We start from the raw sequence: 19685 nt of genomic DNA on the forward strand, positions 1-19685 counted from the left end.
AGAGGGGGACTGCTATTAAACCCTCCCTTCCCCAATGATCTGGTTCTGAGATTCATGTTCAATAGAATATACTCAGGGAAGCACTGCTTCACAGATATTAATTTCCCACAGTTCCTGTTGTGGCTCAGCAGGGTAAGGACCCAGTATTGTCTCTGTGAGGATGCAGGTTCAAGCCCTGGCCTCACTCAATGGGTTAAGGATCTGATGTTGCCACAAGCTGTGGCATAGGTCGTCGATGTGGCTCAAATCCAGTGTTGCTGTTGCTGTGGCATAGGCCACAGCTGCAGCTCCAGTTTGACCCCTGGCCTGGGAACTTCCATATGTAACAGGCGTGGCCAAAAAAAAGAAGAAATAATAATAATAAAGACATTAATTTCCCTAAAAGGAAGGGTGTTGCCATAGAGAGCTGAGTGTGACAAGAGAACAGGGATAATGTCCCGATGGAGAAGCAGCAACTGATAAGTTGCCTGTTACAAGGTCAGAACTAATATTGGAAGGAGTCTGACATTTTACCAAATGAAAATTAATATTAATGAAGCAGAAAGAGGAAAAAAAAAAAAAAGGGAATAGTTGAGACAGATAGCTTGTTAAGACTCCTCTCTGATAGCTGGCATGTTTATTTTTCACTACAGTTCCTGATTGACCCCCTGCTAGGTGAACTGGATTTTGCAGGCCTTCTTTGTCTTTCAAAGAGCTCTAAATTCAACACAAGAAAATCTTCAAGGTGCAAGCTTTGAATGGCTTTATAGCCAGTGAAGTTTCTCTGTCTCTATTATATTAGACCAGTAACTTCTTTAATGCATCCAACGTAATTCTGGGAATCTTCTCAATCACTTAATGGTTTGATGAATGTGACATTTTCTCATAAATGTATAGGGAATGCAGCTATTTCTGGAAATTGGAATTGAGAGTTTAGTTGGCCCTGGCTTTCTTACTGCCCCCTCCAGAACCACAAAAAAATAGCCTTTGCCAGTTCCCATTGCTTTGGGTTGAAGATATAAAAGATTTTTAAAAGATTCCATGTTCATAATAAATGCAACAATGATCATTTAAAAAATTTCCCCTAAGGATTCTAGAGATAATGTTCCTTAGGAAATTTCGCTCTTATTACTTGTTTTATTTTTGGCAAAATAGCTGAACTTTTGTTTCAAGGCAAATTAAGCATAGATAACTTGATTGTAAAGATATTATTGTTTGCAAATCTCTGTGGAATTTATTTTGGACCAAATTAACCCACAGTATATAACTCAAAAGAAATGAGGTTTTTGTTTTTTTTTTTCTTTTCTTGTTATTTTATTTCATTTTACTTTATTTAACATTTTACTTGGAGTTCCCATCGTGGCTCGGTGGTTAATGAATCTGATTAGGAACCATGAGGTTGCAGGTTTAATCCCTGCCCTTGCTCGGTGGGTTAAGGAGCTGGCGTTGCCGTGAGCTGTGGTATAGGTCACAGACGCGGCTCGGATCCTGCGTTGCTGTGGCTGTGGCGTAGGCCGGCGGCTACAGCTCTGATTAGACCCCTAGCCTGGGAACCTCCATATGCTGCAGGAGCGGCCCTAGAAAAGGCAAAAAGACAAAAAAAAAAGAAAAAAAAAAAAAAAAGAAAGAAAAAAAAATTTTACTTATTTCATATCTGACTCAACTTATTTTTGTGCCCTGGTACCAGTGATGATGTTCTCGTGGTAACTTAGTTTTATTGTTAGGTAGAAGGAAAATGATGCATAAGACAACCGCTGATATAATAGTTAAAGCCATCTCAGCCAGCGGCACGGATAGGATAAAACTTAATCTGACCCCAGATATGAAACAGCACAGCTCAGACTGTGATTTAGACCCAGTTGCAGGTCAGATGGGACTTGAACCCAGCCGCAACTCAGACTGGAACTTAAAATCCACGAGATGGACTTGAACATACTATCTGTTAATTTAAAATCATGTACCTGGTGTTAGGACTTATCAAGTCTCAGAGTCTCTATATTTCACACAGAAAGAATTCAGTTAGAAACAAACTGATACCTAAGAAGTGGATTTATTTAGAGAGATACATATTCCATTTACAGAATTTATCCCTCTCAAAAGATTTGAAAGCTCCACTGGGATACAGGAGTGGTTAGCTTTTATGGGCTAATTTCATAGGCTAATGAGTGGGAAGACCATTCCAACTATTTTGGAGAAGGGGCAGGGATTTCAAGGAATTGGGCCATCACCCACTTTTTGGTCTTTTTAATGTTTGGCCTGGGAACTGTCATGGCACCTGTGGGCATGTCATTTAGATGCTAATATAGTACAATGAGTGTATAATGAGGCTCAAGGTTCACTGGAAGTTGAATCTTCCACTGTCTTGGACTTGGTTCTCACCAGTTTGCATCATATCCTCATTCTTTGTCTATGTCATTCTTTTAGAGAATGTGCCCTTACCCCTTCTACCTTGTCTCAGATACACCATCATTTTGTAGAGTGACTCTCTGAAAGAAAAGCTGTCTTTATCATTGACATCTGTTGACTGAAAAAAAAAAATGTACAAGCTGAAAGTTGAGAATTATGTTTTATTTGCTGGACTTTCTGAGGACTTCAAGCCTGGGAGATGGCTTCTCAGAATAGCTCTGAGAGACTTCTCTGAAGTGTTAAGGGAGGAGCCAAGATAAATGAATTTGTGTAACAAAGACCAGCTAGTTGACACATCAAAAAATTACTGTTTATTGAATAAAACCAGATATCCCAAGTTAATGAATTAGCACTTTTCTATGTATGGGAAGATACATGAGTCTGGGCACATTGAAATCATTCCTTTGATATACTTAGCTGTCTTGGGCCAGTATCCTGTTCTTTCCAATCCTAAATTCCCTCAGTGTGCATTTTGGGGGGTGGCTGCCATGGTTGAGGGTTTGAAAACTGGTAGTCTTTATCTCCATCCTGAGTTCCCTCAGGGCTCATTTTAGGGCAGTGGTAGTGGTTTGATGGCTGAGACATCCATTGTTTACCGATATGGCTAGCAACACTCTTCATTCACAGATCTTAAAGTGATCGCTCAGTTATTTTAGATAATTATAGAATGACAGATCAAAACACCAGGGGTGTAGAAGGATGAGGAGGGGCGCCATTGACCTTTCTGATGCTAGATGCTGGAAAAGATGAACTGCCAAAGCTCAAAAACTTAACCCTAGAGAATTTGGTTTTGCTGTTTACAAAATGCTCCTTACAGTGCACTGTTCTCTTTCAGGCCACAATTTACAGACTGAAGTTCTTTCATTTTGTAGGCTCATCATCTTAAAATAGGGACTTGCAATTTACCCTGCTCGGCTGCATGAGGCCAAAAGGGGAAGGAGCAAGGAGAGCAAGGAGGATCACCAGTGGAAGGTGGTTGGAAACACACACTTCAGCTTTTACTCTACCAGCTAGAAGTTAGTCACTTGGCCGCAATTTCCTTCTGGGACCTGTAGTTCCACTGGATGCCTAAAAGAAGAAATGGATTTTTTTTTTTAAACATGCGACTTGCTCTGCCACAAGTCTCTCCGGATATTTGCTTTCTTGTGTTTATGGTGTTGAAATTAATTTGACTCATGAAATGGAGTTAGCTATCTCCAAAGGAAACAAAATTACATATGCACATTAATTATACATTTAAATCCAGCCAAATGATTAATATATAACATTTTAAGTAATTTACTTAATAAGTTCTTTTCAAATTGACTCAAAGATGTTTTTGGTGTTCCTGGAAGGCAAATTTTATTGAGTAAAGGATCTGTTCTCAATTTACAAAACAAATAACCAGCTCATTTTTGTATCTCTGGAATTGCCTTATAACATTAGACTGAGTAGCTAAGCATAGTGCATGGCTAGAGGATGGATTTTGACAGCCTAGCCTTGTTAGTTATCGTTCAAATAGGTACCATCAGCAGGAAGATCAAGCTGTCTGCCATAGCTCTAGTATGCTAATGAAGTAAAGATCTATCCAAGCACCCTGGCCTCCTTTTTGAAATAGAAAATGACATCACATAATTGGTTTTGTCTGAACTGCTCAGTGGGTGAAAATGTGATTCAAAGGAGTTAGGGAATGATGTCATTATTCCCAAAGCAGATTTTCTGAGAGGGTAGGCCCTCAGCAGCCTGATTCTTAGAGCCAGCAGCAGTATTGAAACCTGGTGAAGAACTTTAATTGCCATTGTACAATGCAGTGACTTTCTTCTCAAAACTTTTCTCTTTCTGGCTTACTTCACTTAGTATCCATCCACGTTGCTGCCCATGGGTTATTTTTAAAAACAGGACATGATCATGTTTTCCAGAACATAACTGATGCCTCTAAGAGAACTTGTTGGATTAAAGAATGGTCTGTAATGAGCTTGACTTAGGTCAGTCTATCATCTGAGCAGGTATTGCAGACTAGGTAAGAAGATCACTCTCATACCAATCCCAAGTGACCAAGAGGGGCAGAATATGGAGATGGTTTTTATTTACTTACTTAGCAATGCTGACCACCTGCTATGTACCTGGTAATGGCATAGACACTGGAGATTTAGCAGGGAATAAAATAAAATTTCTCTTCTTGTAGATTAGAACCAAATAAAACTATAATCTAATGCCAGGTTAAGAGCTAAATGCCAGAAAGAAAGATGAGTGGAATAATAGAGAGGGATGGGATAATGGCATGTAAAGGAAATAGGTGGTCTGAGAATATGACACCTAAGGAAGTAAGGAGAAAACATGTGGAAATTTGGAGGAAGAAGATTGCATGCAAAGCTCCATGGGCTGGGGGTATACTTGGCAAATTTATAGATCAGCAAACATGAAGGAGAGGTAGAAGGGTAGGGCGTAACATGTGGGGGGGGGGCAGCAGGGTGGGAGCAAAACCTTCAGGATGCTACTGTTGACCATCATAAGGGACTGTGTATATAATACCATAATGAACTCCTCTTGAGGCTTCACTTTCATGCTTGAGCACCAGAAGCCATGATGCTTTCTAGTCATTGGGCTCTGCTTTGGGCTGAGGGTTGTAATTTGCTGTTTCTGGCCATGGATGATTGGTGAAGGTTGGGAGGTCCTGGCGTCAGGCAATGAGGAGATGCATTGTCCATCAAGAACTTTAAAACAATTGTAAGTGGTCTTAAAGTTGGTCTACTCTTTATCATCATAATGCTCAAACAAATTCAAGGATAAAATACTCTTGCCCACAGGACCAGACTAACTTCATCTTCCTGCATCCCTTGGTCCACCACTGCTTTTGCCTGAAGTTGGCCAGGCACAATCAAACATTGACTAAACAAAGCCTGCAGACTTCTAGTAACAATAGATAGCTGTTTAAACAAGAAGACTATGTGTATACGTACACACGCACACACACACCCAACACAAACACTCATATATGTATACATCCTTTAGCATCTTTAGCAAGGACAAATCATGAAGTATGTAAATTTAAAGTGGAGTGGTATATTTGGAACCAAAATCTCCTACATGGAAAATGTTATTAAGGTAAAGAAACTAATAATGACTCAATATCTATGATGTGCCAGGAAGGTTTTTTTATTACATTTTCATTTGTTCAAAGACCATTTTGTAGGGCTTCTCTGTGCTACTGAAGAAATAAAGAAAAACAAAAGCAAAGTACATGCAACATGACGCCAAATATGATTGACTGGTTCAGTTTTACAAACAAGGAAACTGAAGCTTGTAGGAGTTCAGCCTGTACTTAGTCCACAGAGCTGGTAACAAAGTGCTAGAATTTGAATGCCATTTTTTCCATGTCTTGTCTCTTGTTTGCGGAAACAAAAACAAAGTTCAGATACTAGTACAATTTTTACTTTTTTTGAAATAATTGGCATAAGTAAAATATTGTTAATTCACCTAGACTATTTGGATGAATGATTGTTTCTAACAAGATATAATTAATATCTGGGAGCAATGTTTGTATGTAGTATCAAAACACAATTAATAGGATAATCCAATACAAGTAGAATCTGCTCACACAGACTTAATACTGGGATAAAGATAGAGAATATATGATCTTTTCTTTAAGAACAGTTCTTTATCACCCTGGGGTACTTAGTATTAATAATTCAGTGACTTACAATCATGCCCATGGCTGCCTCTCTACACCTCTGTATGGACACTGCCTACACCATATCACATACCACCACTTCTCAAATTTTAAGGTGTGTATGAATATCTTAGGGATCTTGTTAAATTGCAGATTCTAGTTCACGGGTCTGGGCTGGGGCTTGAGATTCTGAATTTTTAACAAGTTCCCAGGTGATGTGGATTCTGTTGGTCTGCGGGCCACCCTTTGAGTTTTAAATTGTTACAGTCATCTCTGGCCCAACCAGAAGCTGGATCTTGGGCTCCGTATTCATCACTGGATACTTTTCCAAGAGTGCTGTATGACAGATCTTCGAGCAGAGCAGTTTATGAGACTGGAAGCAGGTGTAGAGTCATGGTAGAGGGGATAAAAGGAAAGAAATGTGTTCCAATGGATTCTGGACTTTCTGAAGCAACCATTTACTCCTTGTTAAGAGGCTCAGCACAGCTAATCTGAAGACATATGCCCTTATGCAGCAAAGCTGTTGGCGACCTTGAAGAATGAGTATCCTGCTCTTTGGCGTAACCTCTGTTTTATCTTGCTGAAGCAAAACAAAAGAGGCCAAGAGTGCATTCTCTCGTATTATTCATTCTGGCTGGATGCTAATGTTAATTTTCTTAAGTGCTTTGGCCGCAATATTAAAATGATCCCTTTTATGAAATGGTTTAATGTGAATCATTTCAAAACATGCAAAAGAATTTTTTCATTTGAGCAGCTGCTTCTGAAATTTTAATGAGCAAACAAATCACCTTAGAATCTTATTAAAAATATAAATTCTGATTCATTGGGTCTGGGGAACTGAAATTTTGCATTTTCTGAAAGCTCCTTGGTAAGGCTGACGCAGTGGATCCATGGACCACTCTGAGTAGACCTAGAGGCTTTAGAACGTTTGACCTTGTCTTGCATTAAGATGGCAGGTGTGTGAGTGGGAGGGTGTTTATGAGGTGTTTAAAGCGGAGAGGAAGTTATATGTTGAAAAATAGCTTGAAATATTGGAAACTAGGACTCTTCTTCATCAAGTAGGCTAGTGATCAAAGATTGTGCTATTGGATCACAAAGATCCATGATCGCATTACGTCCTTACCATAAAGGACCATTGAAACATCAACATTACAGAAAAGGAACTTTGTCACTAAGATGATGGTCCATTCCAGATTTTCTGAGGTCAAGCTCTATTTTAGATCACTCAGCAGGTTCTAAAAGCATAGATGTTCAGGGCTTACCCCACACCAACTAAATCAGGAACTTTGGGTGTGGATCTAACAAGTCACCTCTGGACCAGCAGCATCAGCAGTACCTGTATATATATATATATGAGACAAATAGACTCTCAGGCCCCATCCAGATCTACTGAATATGAATCTACAGTTCCAAAAGTTCCCCAAGCATCCCAGTCCATGTTCAATTTCCAGAGACACTGCAGACTGGGAGAGAAACCTGCATAGTTGCCACAACAACATAATTGTAAGGTAGTAAACTCCTCTTCTGTCTAATAGTTTGGGCCTGTGCCCAATATTAAGACCAAAAGAAGACAGGCAGACATAATGGTACTTTGACTGAACCTGAAGTGGGTTACTGAAGGAAACTGGATAAATAATTGAAGTAGGGGATTGCTTGGCTATGGAGACAACCGTGCTCATATTTTTACTACTCTGCAGTGAGGCAGACCCTGTCACTAGGCTGTAATTTGGGCAAGGGGCTGAATGATGAAATATTTACTAAGGAACCACTTTGTGCCTAGCACCTGCTAAAGTTGATGGTGACGCAGGTAAAGGGTTAGTTGCTTGAAACTTATTGAAGTCACATGAAGTCACAACTCACAAATAATATGCAGATAGTGTTACTGAGTTATGAAGTAGTGAAAAGGCATAAAGACTTAACAGTAGGGCACAGATAGTCTGAGCAAAATAAATAAATAAATGAAATGGAGAAGGGCAGTGTCAGTTTGAGGTGAGGCTTCACAGAAACCAGGGGGCTTGAATTAAGTCTGTACAAGATGGAGGACATTCCATTTAGAGTCAACAGCTTGAAAAGGGAAAAAAAAAAAAAAAATTAAACAGCACATGATGGCAGGGAACAAATAATATGAGAACTTGCTTTTAAACATGTAGTGCTATTTTATAGCTCATGTTTTTAATTGTGGGCATAGAATTTTACATAAGTTGGGGGAATTATAGCAGTTTTTCTAATTCTTATTAAAGAAGGTAGTTAGTGCTGAAATTAAACATATTTTAAATAGTTATAACTTTCATTATTTTTTCCTCAAGGGGATGGATTATGGTGTTTCCTGGTAATTTTTGCTAACTTCAAAATGGAAAGCATAAAGGTTTTATGAAATATTAATTTTGAAAAAAGTTTTCCTGCTAGTAATGATCTAAAAACTGCAAAGTGTTCATTTGAGCAGGTTCTTTTCATAAATTAAAAATGCTCAAAATTGCTTGCAAGTTATGTACCGATATTTCATGAACTTCATCCTATCATACTTGTAAAATCTTCACTATGTGGTTTATAGATGCAATTTTGCAGTCTGGCAATTACGCCTAATTCTTTAAATAAGTGCTGTTTGGAATTTCTGTTGTCATTAACTCTTCCATGTGGGAAATAGGATTTATAATTCCTATCTAAATAGGTATTCTCTATTTTGGGGTAATAATATTAATGTGTTAATAAGCGCATGTTTTCAAAATAGTACAGAGCGATATGCCCAATAAATTCATGTATTTGTTTCAAATCTTTATGTTATCAACTGTGCCTGTTTATTTTGCCTTATCTGCTTTGGAATAATAATTGTAACAAATTACATAACTAGAGAAAGTGTGCAGGCCACCAAACTATACATTTGTATGTAAACATTTTTATCTAGGATTATAGATAAATACAGTGTGTTTTCAACAATAAAATAGTGCTGAAACATATTTCAGAAGACGCAGTTTTTCTAAAACTTACAAGAACTTGTAAAACACTGGTTTACATGAAATAATTTTCATGCTATATCAGCTTTGACATAAAATGTATGGCCGTTAACTTGCCCTAGAACATTTTAGGAGGAAACCTCTGTAAGTGGAGGCAAAGATATACAGCACACGACCTACATTTTGCTGTTTGTTCATAATCTATTTTCACTGCATGCATAAAATCATATTTTCAATAGATGTAGCTCCCTGAAGGTATAAACTTTTGTATAGAGGATGCAACCATAATCTAAGTGTGAGTAAAGAAACAAAAAAGCCATCTCTTTGGAATTAGAACTTCAGAGAAGAAGAGATTTTAGCCAGTGGATAATGAAAAATAAGAAGTAAATCATTATTCAAACAAAACACAGGATAGTAGTTCGCATTGTAGTTCAACAGATTAAAGACCCAGTGTCATCTCTATGAGGACTCGAGTTTGATCCCTGGACTGGCTCTGTGGGTTAAGGATCCAGCGTTGCCACAAGCTGTGGCGTAAGTTGCAAATGGGGCTTAGATTCAGTGTTTCTATGGCTGCGGCTTAGGCCTCAGGTATAGCTTCAACTGACCCCTAACCAAGGAACTTCCATATGCTGCAGGTGTGGCCTTTAAAACACACACACACACACACACACACACACACACACACACACACACACACACACACACAAAGCAAAGGATAAAGAGTTAAGGGAGTATACATGAGAAATCCAAAGACTGTGGGTAGGTGGGCAAGAAGATGTTTTCTGTTCTTTGTCTAAATGGATGTAACTCAGAGACACCCAGCCTCCCAGAAGAGTTAGCCCCATTCTGGGATGTATCTGGAGAACTAATAGGTAATAGAGAAGTTGCAACAATTCTAGGACTTAGGTTCAGGACTTGGAAAATCTATTGCTTGCAGTGTTGTTTGAAATAAGTTGATTTTTTTGTGCATTGCAGGTTTAAGAGCAAGTTCTCATGTTGTTTGTTCCTAGCCATCATTTACAATATAGTCATGCATTATTCACTTTTATAGCTTGAGCATCCACATAGATAGTGTCATGTATTCATAGTTCTTTTGCTCCCCATCTTTGCTGTGGTTGAATGTGGATGGAGTAAACAGTAGCAAACCAAACCAGCCTGTATCCACAAAACACCTCCATGCTGCCATGTCTTAGTTCTGGGATTTCTGTGTATAGGTGTCCCAACCAAACCAGCCTGTATCCACAAAACACCTCCATGCTGCCATGTCTTAGTTCTGGGATTTCTGTGTACAGGCGTCCCCTGAGCTAAGATCTAGCATATGATGCTGGTGGGAAAAATATCTAGACATGGGTTTTCTGAGTAATGGGATAATAGCCAAGGAACAGAAGAAACTGGCTAGGCCAGCAGCCTTCTCTATCTTTGGGGTCTTCAGGTACTGGTTCATAGTAGTTCAGAGATACAAAGAGGCAGGATTAGGTTCAAGTTCTACCAAAAGTTTCCACAAGCCATGACTTGATGCTTGAATGGGTCATGAGCCAGGGATCCAGTACAGTGCCCAAGCTGGACAGAGGGTAAAAAATCGGGGATGTGATTAAGCTCATGTTCAACAGTACAGAATGAGCAGGAAAACACCTACACAAGTTTGGTTGAGAATTGGTAGTTAAAGGAATGAAAAAAAAATTTTAAGGAACAAACTTGGAGCACTGAGAAATGGTTAGTCCAGAAGCTGGAGGTGGAGAAAGTGGGGAGGAGTGGTTTCAAAGGAGATCACAGAGAAAGGGACACTTATCTTCCAGTGGGGTGTTCTGGGATTTGCCTGCAATTTTAATTTTAGGTCACTTTGGTGTGGACAGATTATGGCCTTTGTCTGCAGCAAAGTGACCCAGTCATATATAAATTCTTTTTCTCACCTTATCCTCCATCATGTTCCATCACAAGTGGCTAGATATAGTTCCCTGTGCTATACAGCAGGATCTCATTGATTATTCACTCCAATGCAGTTGTTTGCACTGCAAACTCCCAGTCCATCCCACTCCTCCCCCACCCTCTTGGTATTCACAAGTCTGTTCTCCATGTCCATGAGTTCGTTTTTTTTTTTTTTTTTTCTGTGGGTAGGTTCATTTGTGCCATATATTAGATTCCAGATATAAATTATATCAAATGGTATTTGTCTTTCTCTTTCTGACCTCACGTAGGATGAGAGTCTCTAGTTCCATCCATGTTGCTGCAAATGGCATTATTTTATTCTTTTTTATGTTTGAGTAGTATTCCGTTGTGTATACATACCACATCTTAGTCCATTCACTTGTTGATGGACATTTAGGTTGTTTCCATGTCTTGGCTATTCTGAATAGTGCTGCTCTGAACATAGGGGTGCATGTATTGGAGAGGGTGTAGAGAAAAGGGTATGTAAATTGGTACAACCACTGTGGAAAACGGTATGGAGATACTACCGAAAACTAAATATAGAACTACCATATGAACCAGCAGGCTCACCCCTGGGCATATATCCATTTTAGCTTTTATTTATGGATGATTATTGTGTGCAGTATGCCCTGTATTTATATAGTAGGGCTTTTGAAAGCCCAGTTGCTACTTTGTGGGGGAGGGTGCATTTAGTTTGATCAAACCAAATGCTTAATAAACATTTTATATTTGTTCTTTATTGGCTATACATTGAATTTAGTTCATTTTTGTTAATTTTCTCAAAACAGGTCATAGACTAGATTATATGTAATATTTCTTAATTACCATTTTAGAGGGAACTATTTTTACATGCTATTTGTTTTTCCACCACTAGATTATTTACCCTTCTTTGACTTTTATTTTGATAATATCAGTAAAGTAATGTTTGTTGTAGGCACCAAACAAATAAATAATATGAATTGGGTTTTTGATCTGAAATTTACAGATGATAAAAGCAACTAAAACCAATGCTTTCTGTGAATTTTTTTAAAATTATTTACCAACTTGGAGTTGGTGTCTACTTAAATGCCTCTCTTATGAAAGAGGAAAAAATATTAAATATCAGTAAAACTTTCAAGCTTAGCATTAAAAAAAAGCAAAATAGTGATGAGAATCCTTATGAACATCCACATCTCAGAAATCATTTAAGTATGTCATTTATTCATCATTTAATGAAATTCATGCTTATTTACAGCTTGATTTATTTTGTGCTTGAGGAAAATGATTTCAAAACTCTGATTCTGTAAGCCCAAGATCAAATGTTTGTCTTTTGTCCAGCTTTGCAAAGCAGCATACCTATTAACCTATAGCATATTTTTGAGAAATAAAAAGGATATTTCTCAAAAATATGTATTTGTGTAACATCCCATAATATCTCCTTTATTGAAAATAATAAAAGCTATATTTTCAAAATTATTTAAGTCTCCAGTCAACTCTGTACGATCCTGTACAACACATTATAGCAAAATGCGTTCCATTTTTAAAAATGCTGATCGCAGTTCTCATTTGCACTCGGAAAAACAAAAAGCAATTTAATGACAAGAACTCAATTTTATATATTGGAAATATATACGTGTGTGTGTGTGTGTGTGTGTGTGTCTGCTTGCCAAATGAGACCATGTATAATAAAGTGGGCTTTAAAAATTTCTGCTTAAAACATAACCAGAAAGTCACGAAGTATGACACTGTTATTAATGGCAAAGAGATGTTTGGCCAGTATAAGCAGAACAGGCAGTTCTACTTTCTTTTTTATCACTTTTTTCTAAAGGTACTCTATTGAACTGAGGGAATTATTTGGGGGTGAGGAAATGGTGGTGGGCAAATAAAACCTTAGTTGATTAAACTGGCCAGTATTATTTGAGAGCACGATTCTCAACAACAGCCTTCTTTTCCTATCTCGTAAACATTAAACTCGAATAAATAAAAACATATTTATTTTCTTTCCAATTCTGTTGTAACCTCCTTGAGCCAAAACAGTCTTTTACTTTGTCCTCCTGAACTTAAAAGGGCAGATAACTACATATTCTTCAGTCAGCCCTCCACAAATCTCATTTCTCTCCATTGAGATTTTGATAGGAGCTGGAAAACAAACAGTAATAGCAACAACAGCAACAACAATAGCTTTTCAGTAAAGTATTTAATTTTTTAAAAGTTTCCTTTTATTATTTTCTTCATGATTAATTTAACTTCTCAAATAAATGGTAAACCACTTAAGGGCAAAAAATATCACATACTTAGTATTTCTTCTTATTCCTAGGACATCAGATGGCCCCTGTACCTGATGGGTATTAATTAAGATTTGGTGATGCTAATGCCGTTTTATGGATTCATTAGTCACACAGAAATCAATTTGGTGCATAAACAAATTTTATTATCTGTACTCTTTTAAGGCAAGTCCTGAGAAACAACATTAGCCAAAGGCAGAGCAGAACTTCAGAGCCAGACGGCCTTAGCCAGTGAACTTGGGCCTGAATGAGCACAACTAATTAGTGGCAGAGTCTCATTCTGCTATACCGGTGCTAAAAGATTAAACTGAAACATATTCAAAAAGTTAAAAGAGTTTGTTAGCAAAAATCAATGTGAATGAGCAGCACCAACTGGAAGTGGTTAGGAATACTCTACCAACCAGAGCTGGGGAAAGGCTTTTATAGAGAGGATGTAGAAGCAAAGCAAGAGATTATTTGATTGGCTATTGCTAGCATAAGAGATGGCCTCACTTGGGAAAGTCAAGTTGGCTGTTTGTGATTGGTTGTAATTAGGTTTCATTTGTGTTTTGTTGTGTTTTGTTTTGTTTTTCTTTTTTTCTTTTTTGGCTCTGCCCACAGCATGTGGAAATTCCCCAGGGAGGGATCGAACCTAAGCCACAGCAGCAAGCCAAGTCACGGCAGTGACAGTGCTGAATTCTTAACCCACTGAGCTACAGGGGAACTCCTTGGTTTCAATTTCTTAACCTTGAAGCATCAGAAGCATAGGTTTTTGGTTTGTTGCTAAGGGTCACCTCAATCTAATGGCCTCATTGTTTAATTTAGCAGAGATTCTTCAAAGTTAGTGTGCCTCTCAACTGCACAGGGAAAGCATTAAAAATGTGAAAGTCTGTACTCTACTCCATACTCACAGATGCAGGAACTACAGAGGTGTCCTTTAAATCCTCCGCAGATATTGGAAGGATTCACCGAGATTCAAGGAAAATAGATGAGATATCTGGAAGTAGAAAAACCAAGGTAGAGGGCTCTAATTATCTACTGCACATAAAAAACGATTCCAAAATTTACAGACTTAAAATAGCCATTTTGTTATTGTTTCTGCCAGGGCCATGGGCAGAGCCCTGTGGAGAAGAGTTGTCTCAGCTCGGCAATGGTCTGTTTCATCCTGAGCCAGATATTGGAAAGAGCTGGGGATAGTTAGCATCTCTCTATGTTCCTGAAGTTTCAGACCTCTCCAGGGATCTTTCACGTGTGTGACCCTCCCTCCCCTCGTGTGACCTTGGTCATGGGACTTCCTGTGGCTCAGGGTATTCTGAGAGACTTGGGAATGGGGAGAAGAGACAGAAACTCCTCCTTTCCTTGGGAGTTTTGTTAAAGATTTCAGGACATTCAGTCTATCACAAATTTCTTAAAACAGTACAATGTTGGCAAATCCTAATCTGACTGCATAGTTTTAGCAGTACATTTTTGTTTTTTGGTCACACCCAAGCCGTGTGGAAGTTCCCAGGCCAGGGATCAAACCCATACTGCAGCAGTGACAATGTCAGATCCTTAACCCACTGTGCCACCAGGGAGCTCCCTTAGTAGTACATTTTTTTTCCAGCTCACCAAATTAAGAGCAAGAGTTTAAAACCTTTCCGACAATACAAAAATATTGACTTTTATGTCATTGCCTAAAATATGTGCAATGGTTTGAAATCCTTTTAAAATTAGTCTTAGAAAATTAAAAAAATTTATAAATATATATAATATAGGATTGACAGGATAATTAGCCTTGTGTTAATTTATTATAGATTAATTTTTATTTGAATTTGTAATAAAGAAAAGAAAATTGAAATGGTAGATAAAATGTTTCAATGCTATGTTAGGAAATGGAAATTTTGTTAAGGTAGCTATGTTAGGAGTTTTTGTGTTGTTAAAGCCAAAGAATGTTGCATTGTTATGAGGAAAGAAAATATAGAAATTAAACTTTACTGAATTCAAACGTCAACATATTCAATGTTTATATTTTAAGTGTCAAGTGGAAAAATAATCTGGGCGGAGTTAGAAAATTTAATTTCAGTGTAGGCATAAAAATCTCTGGAGCATTTTATATTGAAAGTAAAAAGCCTAATGCATTTCCAGGCCAATGAGAATGCTGTTGTTGCTGGCATTTGTTTTTTCTCCAGCCTTGTTCCCTCCCTATACCTTACCTCTACTCTCAAAGTTTCACAGGCTTGAATAATCACCTATTGTCTTAAACTTGCAGGATACTTTTAACTCAGCAAAGTGTTCTGGGAGGGGGTGGTTCCCCCCACCAGGCCCTTGCATTTTAGCTAACTGAAAATTAGTCCACTTTCTCACACGTTAGTCTCTTATCAGATGGGCCATCTCTAATGGGGTAATTTTTGTTTGGATTTTTGATGTTGATATTTTGGTTCTTTCATTAAGAACGTAATTTAGAGCATTCTTAGATTCCCAATTAAGTGCTTGCATCACCACTTTCATTCCTCTCCTATCTTTAACTCCAAGTGAATTTTATGGTGTATTGTCATTTTGTTTGATGTTGAGTAATGGTGGTTTTGTAACTGGTGAGGCTCACTGTGTGGTTTTGTGATTAAAAACCAGATAAGAAGCACTAAGTGGATTATTTATATGGGTAAGACCAAAACAGTCATTGTTTCCACTGGCAGTGCAATTAACTGTAGACTTCTATAAGAAGTTTTGTGTACTGTTATTTATTTCTTAAAAGTGGCTAAGTGCTATTTCCAAATAGCACTATGTTCATCATTTGTTAATAAAAGGTGTCCTACTTGGTAATGCCGATGGCTTTTTACTGGAGACATGTGACTTGGATTTAAGAAGGGTCAGTGCGAACTGACTCTCTATGGAAAAGATGCCAAATACAGTAATATCTTGATTTTTCTGTACTAGAGCTCAAATTCTTACCTTATCAATTACCAACCCATCTTCTTTAACTGGCATCTGTTTTATCCAAAACCATTTACATCATCAACTTCTCCATCAGTTACTTTGTAATAAACATGTAAACTAATTTATTATTCACTGTTGTGACATAAATCAAACATGTTATTGATAGATGTACAACTATCTCAAATGGTAAAGACTGGGTGCACATCTAATTTGCTGATGAAACCCAGTATCATAAGTACTTAACAGTCAATCAGATTATTATTAAAATCCTATCATAGACTTTCTACCTGAAATACTAAATTTAGTCCTTAAGTTTGTCAATAGTGCTGTTTTTAGCAGGACCCTTCTTTTGAGGAGTAATACAAGTGAAACTTCCATTTATCCATAGGAATGAATAAAAGAGAAGTAGCTTGATGTTGTCTATATACCTAGTATTTTGAGTTTCTGAAAGATTTTTTAGGAACACAGAAATTTGTTATGAGCTTAAATAGTATATCCTAACCTATTTTGAACAAACCAATGCAATGTACACACCATGAAAGTAAGATTTTTGGTTTTGTTTTTCTGTTACAATATCTCCAGAATTAGGTCAATACCTGGCACATAATAAGTGCTCACTATCTGTTGAATAAATGGATGAAACTCCACCCTTAGTGGTGGCAAAATCTGGACATTGCTAGTCATGTTAGTTGATAAGCTGTCCTTATCAACTAATTAAAAAAAATCTTGATCTATTCAGGACAAAGTTGAAAAAGGCAAACTCCAACCGAGTATTTTAGAAATTTGTGATTCTAATCTATTCAAATCTATACATTTGTCAAATGCACTAGTTACTTTCCCAGTATAGACTTTCAAGTTGGGGGGGAAAAAAAAGAAATTGAGATTCAAAAAGCTAAAATAACCATGTATTAAGTGCATTTTTTTATGTTTTCTCAATTGTTTCTATTCCAAAATCTCCTTAAGAGTTGCTGACACTCCTGCAGGCATGCTAAAGGGAAATAATATTTGTTTATTAGCACTTTCTATCAAAATGCCTTCTAAGCACTTCTATAGTGCTGAGGTGAACAGCAGAAATGAACCATTGAATCCTAGTCAAGACTGGATACACAGTGTCCTAAGGTTTGCTTCTTCCTAAGTCCTTGCCCTCTCGACTCCACATGGGGAGGAATCTTGTCTCATATGCAGCAACAGAGATCTTGACAGAAATGTGAATGTTTCAACTGCTTTATGTTCACATATTCTTCCTAACAATTCCCTCTTTTTCATATTAACAAATGAACCATGTGACTTTGTGTACATATATGTGTGTGTGTGTGTGTGTGTTCAAAGGCTTATCTAGTAACAAGATAGAATCAGAAGACAGACTTTGGTATTCTCAGGTTATAATTTTTCTTTGTTCATCTATATTTTTTCTTATGTTTATGTATAAATATTTAGGCAAGACATGTTGGAGATGTTTCGTGAATAAATCCTAAAATTTGCAAAATAGGTCATGCATGCATTTCCCCCCATCCCTTTGGATACTAGTTTGGCCATATTTGGTTGGATTTCTAGAAAAAAGGAGTGGAGGCTTTCCAACTACACCTTTATCGATGCTTCCAGAAGACAGAGAAATGACTGCAAATATTCTTGGCCTGGACATCATCAAGGGGATCAGCACTTGCTTTGTAGTGATCATTTGTGGTGATGACCCAGCTTTAGAAGGGTTTGCAAGAGCTATTTTGTAATATGGGATTGTTACCAAATCAGGTCTAATTGCTCACCACTTAAAAAATCAATACTCTCCAATGTTGGTAAAAGGTAAAGTTGCTTTTTTAAAGAAATTTAATTTTACTGATGCGTAATTTACTTATAATTTTGTATGAGTCTCAGGTATACACCAAAATGAATCAGTCACATATATAAATATATCCATTCTTTTTTCCCATATAAGTTATTATAAACTATTGAGTAGATTTTCCTGTGCTATACAGTATATTCTCATTAATCATCTGTTCTGTATAATAGTGTGTGTATATATTATTCCCACCCTCCCAATTCTTCTCTTCCCCTAATAGTTTTACCCATGGTAACCATAACATTGGTTATGAAATCTATGAGTTTGTTTCAGTTTTTGAATTTAGTTCTTTTGTATCATTTTTATTGGATTCCTCATGTAAGTGATGTCATACGATATTTATCGTTTTCTGGCTTACTTCATTCAGTATAATAATCTCTAGGTCCATCCATTGCTGCTGCAAATAGCATTATTTCATTCTTTTTTATGGCTGAATAATATTCCATTGCATATATATATATATATATATATATATATCACATCTTCTTAATCCATAAAAAGAAAGTTGCTTGTAATCTAACAGGATTAGCTGTCCTCTACTTCTGCTGGGGTGACTGGGATTTTTCCACATAGGACAGGCATCAAGTCCTTCTCATTTGTTTTGAATCTGATAGAGAAGGGCCAAGGGGACTAATGTAGCTTTCAGGTCTGATCTGTTCTTTAAGCTCCTCAGAGAATTTCTACAGCAACCTAGGCCTATATGTATAGATAAAAGAGGGTTTTGATAAAATTATCTATTTCATTGCATAACCCACTTCAGAGGTTGACCTGAAAAAGGTGGAGTATTTTTTAAAGATAACTATTTTTTAACAGCTTTATTGAGGCATAATTTATATACATATTATTTTTGTAAAGACATGTGAGGGCTGACTATGAAGGACCTATGAATTGTAGAAAGTTTGAAAAATGCAAACAAATATAAACTCACAATTCTCAGATAACCTCCTCTTAAAAATTTGGTCTGTTATTACCATTTTTCCTCTATTAATCTGTATGTACATTAGAAGTAATTAGGATAATATTTTATAGATTTTTATAATTTGAGTTTTCATTTCAAACATGAAAAATTCAGCCTGTCATCACAACTTTTTCAAAAATCTTATGTTAATATTTATGATGAAACTATATATTTCACATTTACTTCAAAATACTCAGAGGCAGGTCAGGTCAGTGAAGAAGGTATAGATAAAACAAACTAGCATTTCGTTGATATTTGTTAAGGTTGAGCGGTGAGTACTAATGTGGTCTTTGTGTGCTTGTTCTGTGTTGCTTTCACATGGTTGATATTTTCTATAGTAAAACAATATAAAGCCTTATTTTGAGTGGTTACACAATATTTAAATTTAGATATTTGTTAGAGATTTAGATTGTTGATAGTTCCTGACTACTGTAAACAACTCTGTAATCAACAGAGGTAGGAAATTTTTTTTAACCACAAATATGTTGGTGCCCCACCCATCTGCCTTTCACTAGGCTGGTGCACTGAACTCTTCATCTAGACCCTCCAAGATCATTTAAATCTTCATTGTTCTATAAGTAACAAATGGACTTTTTTAGAATTTTTCTGTCTCCTCATCATAGCATGGTATCAAAATGTATTGAACTGCATTTGCTTACTATGATTTTACTGTTAAAAAAAGTAAAAATACAAGTAGAGGAATTCAGTGACTGTATGTATGTTTCCTAGGTTTAATGACTTTTCTCTGGACAGTGTTGTCATCGAGATCAACATTTAATTGATAGCTTATATTATAAAAAATATAACATGGCCAAGATTCATA

At 37.0% G+C, this 19685-nt stretch overlaps 1 protein-coding gene and 1 long non-coding RNA gene across 4 annotated transcripts in view; both read left to right on the top strand.

The window, feature by feature from the left end:
• PLCB1 (phospholipase C beta 1) overlaps positions 1-19685 on the top strand; it is a 746923-nt gene that overhangs the window by 342901 nt on the left and 384337 nt on the right. The window lies entirely within an intron of this gene.
• LOC146395184 (uncharacterized) lies at positions 6564-12477 on the top strand. Its single transcript, XR_014831910.1, has 2 exons — positions 6564-10199; positions 10278-12477. It is a non-coding gene; the product is annotated as an uncharacterized LOC146395184 (long non-coding RNA).

Source organism: Sus scrofa, chromosome 17 (assembly GCF_054392235.1).
Source record: "Sus scrofa isolate SSC_HxYL_T2T_F1_AM1 chromosome 17, Sscrofa_HxYL_maternal_Yorkshire_Landrace_v2.0, whole genome shotgun sequence".
NCBI lineage: Eukaryota > Metazoa > Chordata > Mammalia > Artiodactyla > Suidae > Sus > Sus scrofa.